General features: G+C 48.1%; 1 non-coding gene and 1 pseudogene across 1 annotated transcript; one reads left to right on the forward strand and one right to left on the reverse strand.

Moving 5' to 3' along the window:
• The first annotated feature begins 2091 nt into the window (after positions 1 to 2091).
• On the forward strand, positions 2092 to 2228 carry LOC142771510 (U1 spliceosomal RNA; annotated as a pseudogene).
• An 8818-nt stretch (positions 2229 to 11046) lies between these two features.
• Positions 11047 to 11211, reverse strand: LOC142771501 (U1 spliceosomal RNA). Its single transcript, XR_012885967.1, has one exon. It is a non-coding gene; the product is annotated as a U1 spliceosomal RNA (small nuclear RNA).
• Between the last annotated feature and the right edge of the window lie 5767 nt (positions 11212 to 16978).

Raw genomic sequence — 16978 nt, forward strand, 5'->3', positions numbered from 1 at the left:
GTCATGACGAGCCCACATCTGGTCATCTAGGTTACTCGCGAACGCTCGCCAGAGTAAGTGAGGCGTACTACTGGCCCGGACTTTCTGCAAGCGTGAAGCAGTACGTTAAAAGCTGTCGTGAATGCCAGCGTCGAAAGTCGCCACCAAGCAAGCCGGCTGGATTACTTCAGCCAATTGATCCACCCCACAAGCCATTTGACCAAGTTAGCATGGACATTCTCGGCCCATTTCCTTTATCGTCTGACGGCAACAAATGGGTCATTGTTGCAACTGACTATTTGACCCGCTATGCTGAGACACAGGCGATACCACGAGCCACGGCTTCTGAGGTAGCACAGTTCTTCATGTGCCACATTGTTCTGCGCCACGGTGCTCCATCTACAGTGATAACCGACAGAGGAACAGCGTTCACTGCACAACTTATCGATGAAGTTTTTCGACTAAGTAACACTAGGCATCGAACGACGACTGCTTACCATCCGCAGAGCAATGGCTTAACCGAGCGACTAAATAAGACAGTCACAAACATGATCTCCATGTACATCGACGTCCAACACAAAACATGGGATCGCATTTTGCCTTATGTGACGTTCGCTTATAACACCGCCGTTCAAGAAACAACCCGATTTACACCGTTTCGCCTTCTCTACGGCCGCGAAGTTCAGACGATGCTGGATGCGATGCTTCCTTGTGAAGGCGCCGATGAATTAACAACTGACGCAGAAGAATTTGCAGAGCGTGCCGAAGAAACTCGCCAGCTCGCCCGGCTACACATTGGTCAGCAGCAACAGGTTGATGCACGACGTTACAATATGCGTCACAATGACGTATCTTACAGACCGGGAGACCAAGTTTGGATTTGGACCCCTGTTCGACGCCGTGGCCTCTCCGAAAAGTTGCTCAGCAGATACTTCGGTCCGTATAAAGTATTACGCCGCGTGAGCGACGTAAACTACGAAGTGGTTCCGGACGTTACGTCGTCACGATGGGTACAACGAAAACAACCGACCTCTGACATAGTTCACGTGGTGCGCATGAAGCCCTATTTTGCGCGTTCCTAAAAGACCACTTTTCCTGTGTTTTTTTTATTTGTGCTCCGACAATTGCCTCATCATTGGTGAACTTATCGCGTCTAACATTTCATTATTGGTGCCCTTTTTCATTGTTTAAACTACTTTGTTTTGTTTTTTTTTCAATAACTTTGCAGCATCGGGACGATGCTCTTTTTTTGTTGTTGAGGGGGAATATTGCCACCTCTTTCTAGTAGTGGGTCGTATGCCAAGGTGAAGGCCCACACCACAGAAAAGAAAGAAGTGCACGTGGGCCCTCGCTCTGGCAAACAAGCCCAACCGACGCGCTTGGTTAGAGCCCTGTTGCTCAGACGTCAGTAAATCTTGTCGACACCCCCTGGAGTGACGTGACAATATATAAATATATATATATATATATATATATATATATATATATATATATATATATATATATATATATATATATATATATATATATATATATATATATATATATATATATATATATATATATCTGTATATCTGTATCACCTTTTTCATTTCATCACTCCATTGTCGTTGTTATTTGTAATCGATTCGGGCAAAGTGTGCTGGTCGACACTTGAGTTAAATTCTGTATAGCGCCTTCTCCATTGATTGGCGCCTTCAGTCAGTTTTTTACGCGCAGATTGTTGCTGATGCCTTATTTGGGGGGAAACAAGAGCCCCCCCCCACTCCCTTGTACCCCCCCCCGCCCCCCCAGCCTCAAGGCCTCTTTTATACCTCCGGACATGCCCTTACTGTGTACGAAAGCAGCATTGTTTCAGGCGACAAAAAAGAAATAATACCTACAGTTGTACAGTGCTAAGTCGCTACTTGTTCCCACCGCGTGTTGAGAAGACCTACCGCCGCGCATGATTAAGCCTTCTGGAGCACCACGCGCTGTACAGTAAATAGAGGGGTACATTCCCCCACATACATTGTACCTCGGTAGTGGTGCTTTCCTGATTGTACATGCACCCTTTGTAGTCGTGAAGCTCGATGTTTTTCTCATGTACTTTATCCTTGGTTGGAAGTCAATAAACTTCTCTTTGTTGCCCCCAGGGAGAGGCGCGGGCATTGCACTGCGCTCGTGCTGACCCCTGCCACTACCCCAAACTGGGGCAGATGGGGCATGCAATTTTTGGTAGTGGGGGACTGCGTTCACGCTCTCCCCCTATTTTACAATCAAAAGGAAGATCTATACACCCGCTGAAACACTTGCGCGGCGGAGGATACAAGCTATTGAGAACCGGGTTCTCCGATATAGCTTCCCATGTGTCGTTTTCTTGTGTTAAGTGAGAGTTGCTCAGAGCCCTTAAAATATACCTGCCCAAGGCTGCATCTCGAGAGAAAATTGCAATTTTTGAAGTAACAAATGAAATCATATATAACAACTCAACGGGCGCTGCTTAGCACCAAGTCGGTCGAAAAATGAGTTGTATCCTTTCGTGTTCCACGTTGACGAAAGGGCACGACCAATGCCGCAGAAACTCTTGCTCCCCGAGGAAGAAAAGCTCTTCGGAGAGGAACGCGAGGATCTCTCGTCTCATTCTTCCCAGGCCACAAGGCACGCCGGCGGCAATTGGCAGCTACGGCCTCACATCGGTTTCTCCAAAGGCTTAACAGCCCCGCAACTATTAAGAGAGCGGAGAAGCGGCTACGCGGAAGTCGGCCGTTGGACACGAAAGTTCGCACACCCTGTCCCCGAAAACCAGCATTAACCGCACGCCAAAAAAGGCGGGATACCACACATTCAAACGTCGCATGTCGATTGGTCTCTACCATGACGCAGTTGGGGCAAGTGGAAGTGCGAACTACCTGCCATCGCTGCAACCGATCTCGCGTGGAGAGCAAGCCCCAGCCCAACCTCCAGACAAAGTCTCTGAGATGCCCTGGCAACACTGCGGCAGTTATTGGCTTCCAAGCGCGGTTCAATACAGATTGACGATGCTGGGGCACCAAGGGCCGTAGAAGGGCGGCCATTGTGTCCACCAGTTTAGAATCGGCCACCTCTATCTCTGGGCACGTAGCTTCCAAACGTCGGTGAAATGCCAGAAGGGCTCGATACAAAGATGGTAATTCAGTTGATTGGGGACCTTTGTTTATTTGGTTATCCGGCAAGAAGACACGTAGTGATGGCCCCAGATGGTAACGAGCCAGTGTCTGAGCGGGCATGTCATCATTGCTTAGTATTCGCAATAGAGTGCGGAGGCATAATGTAGAAGCCGCGACGGAAACGTCGGGGAATGCAAAACCGCCTTGATCTCGCGGTTGAGCTAACGCTGGACGCAATAACAATTCTGTGCCACCAGACCAAAAAAATGAACTGATGCAGCTTTGCACTTTCCTGCAGACGTGGAGCGGTGGTTTAACAGAATGGCAAAGGTACCAAAATTTTCCTATGTACACCGTTTGAGTTAAGTATCGGCGTTCCAAGAGGGGGAATTCGAAGTACCTGGCTGCTTTAATATCATTTAGAAGAGTTTGTACAACGGATGACCAGATGTTATTCTGTATACCAAATACAGTGAAAGTAACTCCGAGTATTGAAATCTCAGGAGACCACTGTAAAGGCGACGTGATGTTGATACGACCGTTGGGGTTGCCAATGAAAAAATACTGGCTTTTAGAAAAGTTTAACCTTGCACCGGAGATAATACCGAAATCATGGAATGTATCAAGAGCATGCTGCAGCGACTGTTCATTATGTACATATAGAGTGATATCATCTGCATATGCAGCGACATTTACTTGAGTGTTACCGGGTAGAGGTAAGCCACGAATCTGCGGGTGATGTTCAATGACCCTTAAGAAGGGCTCTAATGCAAGGATAAATAACACTGGGGAGAGGGGACACCCTTGACGGACCCCATGCGTGACTCTAAATGCGTGACTCTCACGGGAATCTAAGTAAAGGGTACTTTCTAAATTAGTGTACATCGCGTTGATAAGGTCAATGAACTTATCCGGGAATCCGTATGCATGTAAAACATTTAGTATGTAGCCATGTTCTATGAAATCAAAAGCTTTCTCTTGATCTAATGAAGCCAACAGTCCTTGAGCACATCGGCTAATGGTGTATTGAATGATGTCACGCGTTAACCACGTATGGGTATTTCTCGGCCCGGAACAGAACAGACCTGGTGGGGAGCGATTAATGTTGCAAAAAATGGACTGATTCGGCGCACCAAAATGTTAGCCAAGAGCTTGTAATCTACATTGAGCAGGGTAATAGGGCGCCAATCTTCTGGTCGCGTGGACATTGGGTCTTTCTTGGGAACTAGTGTTATACGGCCTTTGTGGAAAGAAGTTGGAAGTGTAATATCTTGGAAACACTTGCGAATGACACGTGACATAGTTGGACCAATGATAGGCCAGAACTGTACATAAAACTCTGCAGGGAGTCCGTCATGCCCTGGGGCCGATCCCTTTTTCATTGCGTCTAATGCGCCTTTGATTTCGTCATCGGATGGCGGTGATAAGAGGACGTCATTTGACATGTTGGAATCATGAGGTAAATCTGTTAGCAGAAGATGTGAAGAAACGGATCCTGGGTAACAGACATTAGCACCAGATTTAGCTATTGACTCAAAGTGTTGAGTGAATTCCTGAAAGTCGCGCGTACCCGCAGCAGCTGGGGTGATAGAGTTCAGCGAGTGGGCAGGCGAGCCTGGTGGACAAAGCAGAGCTCTGCGTGAATACCTTAGCACCTCAGGGTGCGCACAGGGTGCACGTTTACATCGCCAAGTTGCAGCCGAGAGTGAAGAAGCGCGCATAATACGCTGGTACCGTTCAATGAGCTCCTCTTGCCATGCCCGCATTACAGTGGAAGGACATCTCGATTGGCAATGCGTATCTTCTGGATTAACAATGACGCATCTTTCGACATACGGGGGCAAAGTCCTCTGCCCGACGCACTGCAATGATGCCGCCACTGTTCTTTGAGGCGATACCAATAGGCTACATCGGCCCCAATGAGCAATGCGCGTAACGCTCGGGATAATTTCTCCGTAGCCTGAGAGTCCTGGAGGACGCGGCAATCGAGACGCCATGGTCTGTGAACCGTTGGCGTCCCCGCTGGCAGGCGGAGAGATAACTTAACCGGCTGATGGTCGCTAATGTACACTGGTGTCGGTGGCAATGACATTACCCCGGTGTCGTGAACGTAGGTAATGAGACTGGGGGATGCATACACGCGATCAATTCGGCTGCTCGACGCTGCTCGACGCCAAGTATAAGCATAATTACTGCCATGCACACTTTGATGAATGTCACTCAATGCCAATTGCTGCACTAGACGTTCGAGTTCTCTGGCATTCCAGTTTGACCGGCCACGACCCGGACCTCAAACGTCTGCGTGTGAGTCTAAGACACAATTGAAATCCCCTAAAAGTACCACATGTCGGGAATTTAAAAGGAACGCATCAAGAGATTGGAAGAACTCGTTTGAGTTCACGCGTGCCGCTGGGGCATACACGGCAACAAATCTTATTCTTAACGAAAAAAAGGTGCAGTCGAACGCCAGCACGCGTCCGAAGGCATCGAAGGAAACATGATGGTCACGTAAAAGACCTCGATTAAAAATAACGACTCCGACGCCAGTCGAATGCGTGCTGGCGTACGAAAAGAAACAATCAAAATTGAACGCGCGCTTGAAAGCGAGTACATCAGAAAGATTGAAAAAAATTGTTTCTTGCAGGAACAGCAAATCACAGTGCACTGAACGTGCAAAAGCCAATACCTCAGCCTGTTTTTGTGGATTTAGGAAACCTTGAACGTTAAAAGTAATAACGTTTAGAGCAAGAGCCATGGGGAAAATGAAAACATAGTATAGGATCACGCAAATGTAGGGGTACCTTTATCAGGTGCGGGAGCCAATCCCCGCAAGTGGCTGAGTCATTTTTGTCTGGCCAGGCGATCCACCGGAGGCTCGGGGCTTCCGGGATCGCATCGAAGTCCGCAGGGGACTTCTGTCTCTGGTGGGGGCTTCTAAGTCACGAGTAGTTATCCGGTGGCGTTTGGCGTCCGGGTTTTTGAGCGAAGATGGTACAAAGACGTCTCCACTGTCCTGGCTTACGTCACTGGGGCTGGTGTCTTCGTCAATTTGTAGGGGCGCCTCATTCGCGGTGCTGTTTGAGTCCTCGTAGATGCAGGCGTCGTCGTCTTGAGATGTAGACTCCTCAATGACACCTGAACTTGTTGTCGACTGAGCAGCAACGCGAGGAGCCTCAGATGCAATATTTCCATCCGAGACGCCGTCCTCACGAGGTGCTTCGTCTTACGAGGGCTTGGCCTGCGATTCCTCAGAAATGGCCACGGGACGCGGAGAACTTAAGTTTTCAGTACCTGGAAGGATTACCAGGCCCGGAATCATTGGGAACGCAGTGGGCGTCTGGTGCAGCGTTGCGATTGGCACACCTTGGTCGTGGTCGGTTACCACGGCTCGCGTTGACGAATCGTCGCACTTGTTCTTAGATGGCGTTCCTGGTTGAAGTGGAGGGAAATCCTTGGATGCCGCCTCGGAATACGATGGCCTGATGGTGCAGGCCACGGTGGCATGCGGGTCCCCACAACGGCCACACGGCACCGAGCAGCCTTTCCCGTCGTGGCCATAAACGCCGCACCTTCCACAAAACGGAGCTGTGCAGTTCATGCGGAAGTGCCCACTGTCTCCACATCGACGACACACTCGCTGGATGCCTTTATAGTCACAGGCTACTCGATGGCCCGCGACCTTGAGGTAGTTGGGCACCGGTGACTGTCACGGACGGCCATCTTTGGCGACACCGCGTCACGGCAATTAACGGGCGCCGTACTGCCCGACTGACCGTGAGAAACGGCGGCACATGAAAGGGATTCGATAAGTGCAAAATGGGGTGCTCTCCTTAGAACGTCGCCGCCGACAGTTAATCCTTTTGTAACTGCGGCGACGTCTGCAAGGTCGTAGAAGGCCGCGGTATACCCCGAAAAAGGATTAGACTACGAGACGCCCGGCTGAGAGCTAAGTGGTTGACCGTTCCCACGGAGAAAAGCGTGGGAAACGCTCTGGTGGCCAAGCCGTATGACAACAACCCGACAGGTTGTCACTCTCGCTAGTTGCGGGCCCTCTCCCTATTAAAAAGGGGTGGGGTCAAAATATTTTTGGGGCGGAGTTTCCCATCAATTAAACGCGCATGATTGGACCCAGGTAGAGGTCTCTTGTCCCCAAGGAAGAGAGCGAGGAGACACGAGGGGGATTTAAGCGCAGGATTTTGCCCTGCTAGGCAGACTAGTCGCTGACCAAGATGGTGTAGAAACAGATCAACAAGCATCTCTTCTAGAAGTTTTTAGTGTGGCTCTGTATCGGCTGGCCACCTAAACTTAGCCGTTCGTCTAGCTGTGACGCGATATTAACGTCTGCAACGTAGACATCGGGACTTCGCTTCGAGTTAGCTCAACCTGCTCGAAGTCACCTGCAAGCACTAGCCTCCCGGAGCCACCAGCGTTGCAACACCGCCGACATCGCAGTCGTGCCAGAACTCTCTTCGACTTCTCGCATCCGATCGTCGGGGACACAACGCTGCCGGTCATCACACGTATGCCTTCACCTGTTTATATCTTCGAACTTTCTCCTCCGTCGTTCTATTCTTGTTAGTTTGTGTAGGTTGTAATAGTTCTCTCTCGTAAGCTGATTTATTGTTTCTGTTATATATTTCTTTAATTGTATCAAGTGTCGTTGTATTTTGTTAGTTGTATAGAAGTGTTGTATTAGATCCCGTGTTGCTGCAATATCACTAGATTAAAGTTTGTTTTGTTTTCCCACGTCTCTGATCTCTTCATTGTCTCTGCTTGCGTACGGAACGAACCAACCTGCTGTCATTCCCGTCGCGGACTTCGCGCTGGCGACGCTAGAGTGGCAGCTTGTAACAGTGACAAAGCCTTCATTTCCATGCGGACGTATCGCGTCCCAGTGGTCACGGTTGGGCGCGATCCCATGAGTCCTCTGGTGATGTGCAGCACCTTCCCGTAGGGAGAGAGTGCTTGTGCGAGGACTTCGCTGGGTACGCGGCACGGCAGGAACAGGACGGTCACTTGGGGTCCCAGGGGTACGATGGCGACGCGCTCTCCTCGGATGATAAGGTGCGACGCGTCTACGATTTGAGCCAGTGCGGCCTCACTGTTGACGGTAACTTGGTAGTTCCGGCCTCCAAAGTGCTGAACGCAGTATAGTTCTTCGATTCCTACTATTGAAGGCGTCGCGTCAACGACGTCTTCGGGACTAGTCCCCTCGGGGACGACCACGTCGAAGGCTAGCGCCTTCTTCGGGGGCTGGCTTGCCATGACGGGCGTCCGCCAGCACAGGGACGCCGTGAGACGCTAACGACGACGTGGGACGCTAAGACGCTCCTTATGGCGTGGCTTGTGCGTCCCGCATCTCCCCGCCATCTTGACCACGGTCACCCCGGCACCAGGTAAGTATGCCAGACAACGTGTCGCACTCGGTCAGCACCCAACGCGACGTCTTGTGTCATTCTGGTGAGCTGCAGACGACGGTCGAAGATTACTGTTTGCTTCTTGTATACTTCAAGGAGCCATTTGAAGAAACACTAATGGCCCACTAATATGCGTCGACCTGTTAAATAAAATTGAACCTAGCTCTGATTGATGACTAAAAAAAAGCTCAAGATTGATCAAATATAATAGCAGTTTTAGCGCAACAAGCATGAATAATCTTTACGCCGCTAGAGGCGCTAGCGCTGCGGTCAATTAGCGGAGGGCGCACGTTTCATCCAAGGCTATTCATGTTCATGCACTTGTGAGTGCATTTTCAGCTCCACATCATGACGTTCCAGTCAATAAAGAAATTACAGCACAGTCACTTTCCACGTGAAGGTTTGGCATAACATCGACTGCGAAGATACGTGCGATCTACTAATTGTTTTTTTCTGCGCTTCGGGAAGGGATGTTTTGCATATTCGTACATTTTGATAGACCCATTTTTTGTTATTCGAAGGTATTTTTTTTAAGGAAAGCAAGTAGCGAGTTAAAACGCACCCGTCCTCTCGTACTTATGGTACCTTTGTCTTGGGAAAAAAAAAACTTCATGGGCGAAAGCCAATACGATTTTAAAGACTAAATTGTGTATAGAACGTGTCATGTGAAAGCTCAGGCAGTTTGAAGACACTGTGCGCTTTCATATTCCCACATCGTTTTCGAACGCATTGGTTTGAACTGGGCAAAGGAGGTCTTCTGCAAGTCTGAATTTTGCAGCAGCACATGCAATTATCCAGTAAATGTGCATAAATAGAAGTGACGAACTGAGGCGCTGAAGCAGCAGCAAGCAAGCTCTCTTCATTGTTGAACCCTCTCATGAAAACCTTTCAGCGTCTATTGTTGCGGATCTCAAACAGGGTGACAGCGGGAATCCTCAAATGGCCACGACTACTATTTCCGATTTAATTAGACCGAAATGCGCGGTCCAAGGTACTCGGTACAAGTGTTGCGTTAGCGGGAATATCATCACAGTCTTTGCTTAGGTTAAGAATCTTGCTGGTGGATTGAGAAATTGTTGTTGTATGCATTGATGGTAGATATCATACGATCTAAAATTTTAGAAACGACAGTGAAATCGCTTGAAAACATTGAACACACTCGAAAATAAATTGCGGGTAGTGTTAGACAGCTACAAAAGATGAAAAGCAAACATTATAGGAGGTTACAAACTGAAACATTCTTAAACACCTAAAGCACGGACGTCTACTGACAAGGTATGTTATTTTGATAATAAAATTCATTTCCGTATGCTGAACCTACCGACATCAACACTTGATTATTGTTAGGCCACTACAGTACCAATACTAGCGACTTGAAGTGGCAGCCTGGCTATTGGAATGTCAGGTAACAAAATTTCTGAAATAGGCGCTTGTGCGTCACCAGAACATTCAAAAAGGGCGCTTGTGTGTCGCCAACCCATAGATGAGCCGCCAGGATTTCTTCAATAGGATAGGAGGGCGGGGGGGTGAGTAAGTGAGTACATCCTGGGGCCGTATCAACCGCTAGTGCCCACAAGCTAGGGTCCTTTCAGTACCGCCCCTGTCTCAAAGTGTGGAGCGGGCATTGCTGCGGACGTCACGATATCTTGTAAGCATGTGAAGAGAACATTTGGACGTCACAGCACAATCGGGGTGCAATTGAAATATAGACTTGCTTTAGAAGATAGTGCGATTCGAGAAAGCTTAAAATTGAGCTTTTTTGTGTGTTATCACAATTAAAAAGAAAAAAAAAGTCTAAGTCAAGGACAACCAAGGCAGCATTATGGGTACTTTGTATTAAATTTGCAGCATTTCTTTGCGAACTTTGGTGATTTTAAGGGTATCTATCTATCTGGCCGCTTACGTTTGGGTGTTCTCGTCCGAACACGGCTGCTGATACCAAAGCCCGAGCACTCGGAACGAGGCTCCAGCTACCTGCCTTCGCTTTTAAGTGCCAGGGATGTAATCGTCAGCTATCTCGATTTTACATTGTTTTACCTCATTTTCCGCCCACCAGGAGCGATGCTAGGCACTCTTCGCAGCTCGCAACCGGAAATAAAGTTCGGGATAGTGAGCTGGGCCAGAAGGGTCGCCGAAGCACAGCAATGTGCTGCCATCTAGAGCGGCCCGAGGGCCCGTCGTCATCCTGCTTCCACTTTCCCTGCCACACCTGCCCTCCAATGATTCTTCCGAGGACCAATAAAGTCCCTTACCTACCTCAGGCATATTTCTTCATCTTCTTCACCCACAATGGGAAAACATAATACGAATAGAGATTGCGCAAAAACTTCAAATATTGCAATTTTCTCTCCAGATGCAGCCTTGGGCAGGTGTATTTTAAGGGCTCTGAGCAACTCTCACTTAACACAAAAAAACGACACGTCGGAAGCCATATCGGAGAACCCTGTTCTCAATAGCTTGCACTATCCTCCGCTGCGCAAGTGTTTCAACGGGTGTATAGATCTTCCTTTGGATTTTAAAATAGGGGGAGAGCGCGAACGCAGTCCCCCACTACCAAAAATTGCATGCCCCATCTGCCCCAGTTTGGGGTAGTGGCAGCGGTCAGCACGAGCGCAGTGCAGTGCCCGCGCCTCTCCCTGGGGGGCACCGCCATCTTGACCACGGTCACCCCGACCCTATGTAAGTATGCCAGACAACGGGTCGCACTCGGTCAGCACCCATCGCGACGTCTTGTGTCATTCTGGTGAGGTGCGGACGACGGTCGAACATTACTGTTTGCTTCTTGTATATTTTAAGGAGCCATTTGAAGAAACAATAATGGCCCACTAATATGCGTCGACCTGTTAAATAAAATTGAACGTAGCTCTGATTGATGATTAAAAAAGCTCAAGTTTGATAAATATAATAGCAGTTTTAGCGCAACAAGCATGAATCATCTTTACGCCACTAGAGGCGCTAGCGCTGCGGTCAATTAACGGAGAGAGAGATAGACTTTATTAATTTCCGGCAGATTGCTCGGATGAGCTCCCACCTTGGGGCCAACGGAGAGACCGTGTCTCCCGGCAGCTTCCGTGGCCTGCTGGATCGCCCAAAGTTGTTTGTCCAGGCCCGAACTGAGCAGCGCAGTCCCCCAACGCGCCCGAACGTCTTCATTGGAGGCCGCGACCCCAGAATTTGTGACTAATGCTGGACATTCCCGTAGGATATGGTCGAGAGTGGCTCTGGTGGTACAGTACTGGCATAGATTAGAACTATAGACGTCAGGATATATGTGGTGCATGATGACAGGGTTCGTGTATGTGCGTGTTTGTAGCTGTCGCCACTGAACGGACTGGGCCCGATTTAGCTTGGAGTGAGGCGGAGGGTACTCCCGCCTTTGCAGTCGATAGTGTTGAATTATGTCATTAAATTTAGTGAGCCGATCGTCCCATTCCCACACCGGCACAGAAAGGTCCGTTTGGGTGGCCGCTTCGTCTGACGTGACTCGGAACGTAAGACCTCGAGCCACGTTGTGCGCCACTTCATTCGAACTGGCCTCCGCGTTACCTAGTGGTGTGTGGGCGGGGAACCACAAGATGTGTACGTATTTGTCCGCCTCGTGAATTTTGCCTGTATTAAGAATCCGCAATGCCTCGGGGGAGATTCTGCCGCTGGCGTAGTTTCGAACGGCTGTCTGCGAGTCGCTGATTACGCTGTTGTGTGTGGTCTACGACAGTAGCCACGAAGTGGTGACGTTCCTGGTAGCATGCTGCGTGGACAAAGACTGCCTCATGGTTGCGCCCAAACATCTTTGACATGGTCCTGGCTCTACTGACACGTCTGCCCTTGTTGTGTTCAGGGTGCATGTTTCTTGGTATGGGTGGTACTGTTAGCTTAGCACGGATAGTGCGTGGTATGTCGTGTTTGTCTCCGTGTTGAGTGTGGTAAGTAATACCGAGATTACATAGAATCTGGCGGCCTGGCTTAGTCTTGGCTAAACGCTCGAATTGGAGATTTGTTGCGCCTCAATAAGTTCCTCAAGGGTAATGTGTAAACCCTTGAGGAACTTATTCATTTCCGTATGTTGAACCTACCGACATCAACACTTGATTGATGTTAGGCCACTACAGTCTTGGCTATACGCTCGAATTGGAGATTTGTTGCACCTCAATAAGTTCCTCAAGGGTATTGTGTAAACCTAGTTGAAGGAGTAGTTCGGTGCTGGTGTTTTGAGGCTAACCTAGCGCTTGTTTGTAAATTTTCCTAATTAGGCTGTTGAGTTTTGACTTTTCCGCGGTGAACCATCGGTGGTACGCCGCCGTATAGGTGATGTGAGTTAGAACAAACGCTTGGATCAAACGGATGATGCTGGCCTCTTTCATGCCTTTGTGTTTATTGGTAATGCGTCTAATGAGGCGCATCGTGTTAGACACTCTGGCTTCAATGTTGCGAACTGTCTCTCCGTTGGTACCCTTACTTTCTATGATCAAACCTAGCACTCTGATTTTGTCCACGGTTGTAATGGCGTGACCATCGCTTGTAGTGAGTTTTATATCAGCATGTGCCTGCGCTTGGGGATGTTGTTTGGGTAGCCGACCTCTAAGTGTAGGGTGATATAGCAGTAGCTCAGATTTCTCCGCCGAGCAGGATAGTCCAGTTCCTTGTAAATACCGTTCGACTGTGTCAATCCCCTCCTGTGATCTCTGTTCAATGAAACCGTCACTGCCGTCGCACACCCAGAGGGTGATGTCGTCGGCGTAAATGGTGTGATGAAGTCCTTGGATGGTTTGAAGTTTTGAAGGAAGTCCAATGAGGGTGAGGTTAAACAACATGGGAGATATCACGGAACCCTGCGGGGTGCCCGCACTTCCTATGGTTATTTCGGACGACCTGAGTGCTCCCACAGTGATCGTGGCCGTTCTGCCCGTAAGAAATGCCCTAATATAGTTGTACGTGCGAAGCCCAAGTTTAGGGTATTGACCTGATTTAGAATGGTGCTATGCGTGACAGAGTCAAAAGCCTTCTTCAGATCAAGACCAAGTATGCCCTTAGTGGAGCGTCCCGCACTGTCTATGATGTGATGCTTAAGCTGCAACATGGCATCCTGCGTTGAAAGATGCCTGCGGAAGCCAATCCTGGTGTGTGGGAAAAAAATCATTGCCTTCGAGGTAATTTGTTAGTCTTGCCAGGAAAGCGTGCTCCATCAATTTGCCTATGCAAGATGTTAAGGAAATGGGCCTAAGATTGTCAGTATTCAGTGGTTTGCCTGGTTTCGGAATCAGAATCACCTTGGCCGTTTTCCAATGCGGGGGCAAGATTCCGGTGTTCCAGCAGTTATTAATATAGTCTGTGATAGGCGTGATCGACTCATCGTCCAAATTGCGTATCATCTTATTCGTGATGTTATCCGGACCTGGTGCAGATTTGGTGTTAAGTTTTTGTAGGGTGGCCCGGATATCCGCTTCGGTGAATTCTTCGTCTAGAGTAGGGCGCACGTTTTATCCAAGGCTATTCATGTTTATGCACTTGTGCATGCATCTTCAGCTCCACATCATGACGTTCCAGTCAATAAAGAAATTACAGCACAGTCACTTTCCATGAGCCGGTTTCGCATAACATCGATTGCAAAGATACGTGCGATCTTCTAATTCTTTTTTTTCTGCGATTCGGGAAGGGATGTTTTGCATATTCGTACATTTTGATAGACCCATTTTTTGTTATTCGAAGGTATTTTTTTATGGAAAGCAAGTAGCGAGTTAAAACGCACCCGTCCTCTCGTGCTTATGGTACCTTTGTCTTGGGAAAAAAAAACTTCATGGCGAAAGCCAATACGATTTTAAAGACTCAGCTGTGTATAGAAAACTGTCATGTGAAAGCTCAGGCAGTTTGAAGACACTGTGTGCTTTCATATTCACACATAGTTTTCGAACGCACTGGTTTGAACTGGGCAAAGGAGGTCTTCTGCAAGTCTAAATTTCGCAGCAGCCCATACAATTATCTAGTAAATGTGCATAAATCGAAGTGACGAACTGAGGCGCTGAACGCTGAAGCAGCAGCAAGCAAGGTCTCTTCATTGTTGAACCCTCTCATGAAAACTTTTCAGCGTCTTTTGTTGTGGATCTCAAACAGGGTGACAGCGAGAATCCTGAAATGGCCACGACTACTATTTCCGATCTAATTAGACCGAAACGCGCGTCCAAGGTACTCGGTACAAGTGTTGCGTTAGCGGGAATTTCATTGCAGTCTTTGCTTATGCTTAGGTTAAGAATCTTGGTGGTGGAATGAGAAATTGTTGTTGTATGCATTGATGGTAGATATCATACGATCTAAAATTTTAGAAACGACAGTGAAGTCGCTTGAAAACTTTGAACACACTCGAAAATAAATTGCGGGTAGTGTTAGACAGCTACAAAAGAAGAAAAGAAAACATTATAGGAGGTTCCAAACTGAAACATTCTTAAACACCTAAAGCACGGACGTCTACTGACAAGGTATGTTATTTTGATAATAAAATTCATTTCCGTATGCTGCACCTACCGACATCAACACTTGATTGATCTTAGGCCACTACAGTACCAATACTAGCGACTTGAAGTGGCAGCCTGGCTATTGAAATGTCAGGTAACAAAATTTCTGAAATAGGCGCTTGTGCGTCACCAGAACATTCAAAGAGGGCGCTTGTGTGTCGCCAACCCATAGATGAGCCGCCAGGATTTCTTCAATAGGATAGGAGGGGGGGTGGTGAGTAAGTGAGTACATCCTGGGGCCGTATCAACCGCTAGTGCCCACAAGCTAGGCTCCTTTCAGCACCGCCCCTGTCTCAAAGTGTGGAGCGGGCATTGCTGCTGACGTCACGATATCTTGTAAGCATGTGAAGAGAAAATTTGGACGTCACAGCACACTCGGGGTGCAGTTGAAAGATAGACTTGCTTTAGAAGATAGTGCGATTCGAGAAAGCTTGTAAAATGGAGCTTTTTTGTGTGTTATCACAATAAATAGAAAAAAAAAGTCTAAGTCAAGGACAACCAAGACAGCAATATAGGTACTTTGTATTAAATATACAGCATTTCTTTGCGAACTTTGGTAATTTTAAGGGTATCTATCTATCTGGCCGCTTACGTTTGGGTGTTCTCGTCCGAACACGGCTGCTGACACCAAAGCCCGAGCACTCGGAACGAGGCTCCAGCTACCTGCCTTCGCTTTTAAATGCGAGGGATGGAATCGTCAGCTATCTCGATTTTACATTATTTTACCTAATTTTCCGCCCAACAGGAGCGATGCTAGGCACTCTTCGCAGCTTGCAACCGGAAATAAAGTTCGGGATACTGAGCTGGGCCAGAAGGGTCGCCGAAGCACAGCAATGTGCTGCCATCTAGAGCGGCCCGAGGGCCCGTCGTCATCCTGCTTCCACTTTCCCTGCCACACCTGCCCTCCAATGATTCTTCCGAGGATCAATAAAGTCCCTTACCTACCTCCGGCATATTTCTTCATCTTCTTCACCCACAATGTGAAAACATAATACGAATAGAGATTCCGCAAAAACTTCAAATATTGCAATTTTCTTTCCAGATGCAGCCTTGGGCAGGTATATTTTAAGGGCTCTGAGCAACTCTCACTTAACACAAGAAAACGACACGTCGGAATCCATATCGGAGAACCCGGTTCTCAATAGCTTGTACTATTCTCCGCCGCACAAGTGTTTCAACGGGTGTATAGATCTTCCTTTGGATTGTAGAGGAGGAAGAAGACGACGAAGCTGTTGCTGCTTGGCCATAGAGAAAGAAGAAGACAAGAGCGGACACTCCGCAAAACCTGGCATCAGGAAGTGCGTCACGACTACGTAACGAACTAGTGCTCCCACCAAAAGTCAGAGGGCGCAAGCACAAAAAAAAACACAGTTATAATCAATGCAACAAAATTGTTTTTACAAATTAATAATTATACGCCCAAATTTGGTATGTTTTTTATACATAAAAACCATTTATTCAACACACCTTACGCGATTATTTTTCTTCAGCCGTACTGTCATAAACACCATCTACCCAGCGACAAGCCCATGGGCTTGTCCCATGTCAGTCATGCATGGGACAAGCCCATGCATGACTGACAGCGAGACGCTTTCGTCGCTTTCGTCAACGTCGGCTGCGTCGGCGTTTTCAAGCGTGAGATAACAGGTGAGGCACGTTTTCAAGCGAAGCTTGTTGAATGACTTGTTGGTCTTGTTGGGTCATTTTTTCAGAAAACGATTACGCCTGCGCGAATAAGACACCATGCAACAAACATAGAAAGATGCACACACACACGTTGCGCTTCGTGTGTGCGAGTTTGTTTCTTACGTGGCGTCTCATTCACGCAGTTGTAACCTTTTTCCGAAGCTTGTAAGGACTGGGAGGTTCGCTAAAAAGAAAGTTTGTGGCTCTATGCGGCGGCTAGTGCAACGTATGCAGTATAGCAAAGGCGGCACGGCGTCAAGCC

The sequence above is a fragment of the Rhipicephalus microplus genome, chromosome 1 (genome assembly GCF_043290135.1).
Source record: "Rhipicephalus microplus isolate Deutch F79 chromosome 1, USDA_Rmic, whole genome shotgun sequence".
Lineage (NCBI taxonomy): Eukaryota > Metazoa > Arthropoda > Arachnida > Ixodida > Ixodidae > Rhipicephalus > Rhipicephalus microplus.